Genomic DNA, 4,859 nt, shown 5'->3' on the forward strand with positions numbered 1-4,859 from the left:
ATATAGACCAATGGAACAGAACAGAGTCCTCAGAGATAATACCACACATCTACAGCCATCTGAGCTTTGACAAACCTCAGTAGAACTTCAGTTTTTCCAAAAAAAATGGAGAACTTGGGGTATGCCAGATCTATTTGTAGGTCAAGGACTCTACTAAGCTTTCTGACACACAAAGGTAGGCCTCTAGGTAGACTGACCTCTTCTAAATTGTCATTTCACTGAAAGGATAAAGAATTGTTTTTCAATTATAGCATTTTCTGAGGCCTCCACGTCTTTTTTGTTTGTTTATTTAAACAATAAATGTATTTAGGAAAAGTTCAAGCAACTTTTACAATTGTTTTATAAAGAGTTAGGAAAAGAATGGCTTCCACAGTTTAAAAAAATATCTAGTTGTTTAATTATGCAAATTGCCTATTATAGCTTGGCTATTTCATCACATCATGATATAATACTTGCAATAAAATACAACCTAAGGGGTCTAATAAAGTGGAAATAGTTCATTCATACAATCCTAATTAATCAATAATCTTTAATTAGAAAATTATATGCTAGGAATTAACATTTTTTCAACCCTCACATTGAGCAAATGTGTATAATCTTTTATAGTTGTTACAATCAAAAAGAGATAACAAAATGACTGAAGAAAAGAAATAGAAACATTTATTGCTTAGATTCTGTATCTTCAGAGGAAAGTTTATCTATAGAATTCAGCCCCAAAGTGGACTCATTTCTCTTTTCAGGAAGTAGTTGCAAGGAGTGAAATCCTTGGTTTAAAGAAGGATCTTAAGAAAACCCCATGGTGGCCAGACATTTCTGGTGCTACTGGGGGACTGAACTGGCCAGGAAAATTCCATTCTGGAAACTAATACGGGAAATTTCATATGCTTCTTGGGGGAAGATGTAGGGAGGAAGGAAATCCTGCTCCCATCAACTCACCCAATTTTTTCATTACCAATATGGGCTTTCAAATTGGTAATAGGGTAGAGGAAGGAAGCCTTGGTCAGGGGCTTCACTTTCAAGAAAAGAGACAGATACTATCTTCGGTGGCTGAGTCTGCAGCTCCCAGCGAGATCAACTCAGAAGGTGGGTAATTTCTGCATTTCCAACTGATGTACCTGGTTCATCTTATTGGGCTGGTAGGACAGTGGGTGCAGCCCAAGAAGGGCAAGCTGAAGCAGGGTGGGGCATCGCCTAACCCAGGAAGTGCAAGGGGTTGGGAAATTCTCTCCGCTACCCAAAGGAAGCCCTGAGGTACTGTGCCTTGAGGAATGGTGCACTCCAGCCCAGATACTGCACTTTTCCCACGGTTTTCACAACTCGCAGACCAGGAGATTCCCTCAGTGCCTATGCCACCAGGGCCCTGGGTTTCAAGCACAAAACTCGGTAGCAGTTTGGGCAGACACCGTGCTAACTACAGGAGTCTTTTTTTTTTTTTTTTTTCCCCATGCCCCAGTGGTGCCTGGAACACCAGCTAGAAAGAACTGTTCCCTCCTCTGGAAAGAGGGCTGAAGTCTGGGAGCTAAGTGGATTGGCTTGGCAGGTCACACCCCCATGGAACCCAGCAAGCTAAGATCCACTGGCTTGAAATTCTCACTGCCAGCACAGCAATCTGAGGTCGACCTGGGATGCTCAAGCTTGGTGGGGGGAGGGGTGTCCACCATTGCTGAGGCTTGAGTAGGCAGTTTTACCTTTACTGTGTAAACGAAGTCGCTAGGAAGTTTGAACTGGGTGGAGCCCACCACAGCTCAGCAAAGCCACTGTATTCAGACTGCCTCTCTAGATTTCTTCTCTCTGGGCGGGGCATCTCTGAAAAAAAGGCAGCAGCCTCAGTCAGGGACCTATAGATAAAATCCCCACCTCCCTGTGACAGAGCATCTGGGGGAAGGGGCAGCTGTAGGTACAGCTTCAGCAGACTTAAACTTCCCCGCCTGATAGCTCTGAAGAGAGCAGTGGATCTCCCAGCACAGCACTCTAGCTCTGCTAAGGAACAGAGGGCCTCGTCAAGGGGGTCCCTGACCCCCATGTATCCTGATTGGGAGACACCACCCAGTAGGAGCCAACAGACACCTCATTTAGTAGAGCTCTAGCTGGCACCTGGTAGGTGCCCCATCAAAATTAAAAAGAACTAGAGAAGCAGGAGCAAACAAATTCAAAACCTAGCAGAAGGCAAAAAATACCTGAGATCAGAGCAAAACTGAAGGAGACAGAGACATGAAATCCCTTCAAAAAATAAATGAATCCAGGAGCTGTTTTTTTGAAAAGATCAACAAAATAGACCACTAACCAGACTAATAAAGAAGAAGAGAGAGAAGAATCAAATAGACGCAATACAAAATGATTAAGAGGATATCATCACTGATCTCACAGATATACAAACTGACATCAGAGAATACTATAAACACCTCTATGCAAATAAACCAGAAAATCTAGAAGAAATGGATAAATTCCTGGACACATACACCCTCCCAAGTCTATACTAGGAAGAAATTGAATCCCTGAATAGACCAATAACAAGTTCTGAAATTGAGACAGTAATTAATAGCCTACCAACCAGAAAAAGTCCAGGACTAGACAGATTCACAGCCACATTCTACCAGAGGTACAAGGAGGAGCTAGTACCATTCCTTCTGAAACTATTCCAAACAATAGAAAAAGAGGGACTCCTCCCTAACACATTTTATGAAGTCAGCATTATCCTAATACCAAAACATGGCAGAGACACAACACATAAAGAAAATTTCAGGCTAACATTCCTGATGAACATAGATGAAAAAATCCTCAATAAAATACTGGCAAACTGAATCCAGGAGCACATCAAAGCTTATCCACCACCATCAAGTCAGCTTAATACCTGGGATGCAAGGCTGGTTCAACATACACAAATCAATAATCATAATCCATCACATAAACAGAACCAATGACAAAAACCACATGATTATCTCAGTAGATGCAGGAAAGGCCTTTGACAACATTCCACACCCCTTCATGCTAAAAACTCTCAATAAACTACATATTGATGGAACGTATATCAAAACAATAAGAGCTATTTATGACAAACTGCCAGCCAATATTATATTGAGTGGGCAAAAACTGGAAGCATTCCCTTTGAAAAACGGGAGAAGACAAGGGTGCCCTCTCTCACCACTACTATTCAACATTGTAATTGGAAATTCTTGTCAGGGCAATCAGGCAAAAGAAAGAAATAAAGGGTATTCAATTAGGAAAAGAGGAAGTAAAATTGTTTCTGTTTGCAGATGACATGATTGTATGTTTGGAAAACCCCATCGTCTCAGCCCAAAATCTCCTTAAGTTGCTGAAAAGCAATTTCAGCAATGTCTCAGGATACAAAATCAATGTGCAAAAATTACAAGCATTTCTATACACCAGTAACAGACAAAGAGCCAAATCATGAGTGAACTCCCATTCACAATTGCTACAAAGAGAATAAAATACCTACAAATCCAACGTACAAGGGATATGAAGGACCTCTTCAAGGAGAACTACAAAGCAGTGCCCAAGGAAATAAGAGATGACACAAACAAATGATAAAACATTCCTTGCTCAGGAAGAGGAAGAATCAATATCGTGAAAATGGCCATACTGCCCAGAGTAATTTATAGATTCAATGCTATCCTCATCAAGGTACCATTGACTTTCTTCACAGAATTAGACAAAACTACTTTAAATTTCATATGGAACCAAAAAAGAGCCCACATAGCCAAGATAATCCTAAGCAAAAAGAACAAAGCTGGATACATCACGCTACCTGACCTCAAACTGTACTACAAGGCTACAGTAACAAAAAAAATGTTGTACTAGTACCAAAACAGATATATAGACCAATGGAACAGAACAGAGGCCTTAGAAATAACACCATACATCTACAACCATCTTACTTTTGACAAACCTGAAAAAAAGGCAATGGGGAAAAGTTTCCCTATTTAATAAATGGTGTGGGAAAACTGGCTAGCCATATGCAGAAAACTGAAACTGGATCCTTCCCTTATATCTTCTACAAATATTACCTCAAGGTGGATTAAATACTTATATGTATGACCTAAAACCATAAAAACCCTAGAGGAAAACCTAGGCAACACCATTCAGGACATAGGCACGGGCAAAGACTTCATGATTAAAACACCAAAAGAAATGGCAACAAAAGCCAAAATTGGCAAATGGGATCTAATTAAACTAAAGAGTTTCTGCATAGCAAAAGAAACTTTTATCAGAGTGGACAGGCAACCTAAAGAATGGGAGAGAATTGTTGCAATCTATCCATCTGACACAGTGCTAATATCCAAAATCCACAAAGAACTTCAACAAATTTACAAGAAAAAAAAAACAACCACATCAAAAAGTAAGTGAAGGATATGAAGAGACACTTTTCAAAAGAAGACATTTATGCAGCCCACAAATATATGAAAAAAAGCTCATCATCACTGGTCATTAGAAAAATGCAAATCAAAACCACAATGAAATACCATCTCGACCATCTCGTGCCAGTTAGAAAGGTGATCATTAAAAAGTCAGAAAACAATAGATGCTGGAGCAGATGTGGAGAAATAGGAATGCTTTTACATTATTTGTGGGAGTGTAAATTAGTTCACCTATTGTGGAAGACAGTCTGGTGATTCCTCAAGGATCTAGAACCAGAAATACCATTTGACTCAGCACCTCATTACTGGGTATATACCCAAAGGGTTATAAATCATTCTACTGTAAAGATACATGCACACATATGTTTATTATGGCACAGTTCACAATAGCAAAGACTTGGAACCAACCCAATGCCCAACAATGAAGACTGAATAAAGAAAATGTGTTGGGGGGTGAGCCCAAGATGGCCAAATAGTAACAGC

The sequence above is a fragment of the Mandrillus leucophaeus genome, unplaced genomic scaffold (genome assembly GCF_000951045.1).
Source record: "Mandrillus leucophaeus isolate KB7577 unplaced genomic scaffold, Mleu.le_1.0 Scaffold1219, whole genome shotgun sequence".
Classification (NCBI taxonomy): domain Eukaryota; kingdom Metazoa; phylum Chordata; class Mammalia; order Primates; family Cercopithecidae; genus Mandrillus; species Mandrillus leucophaeus.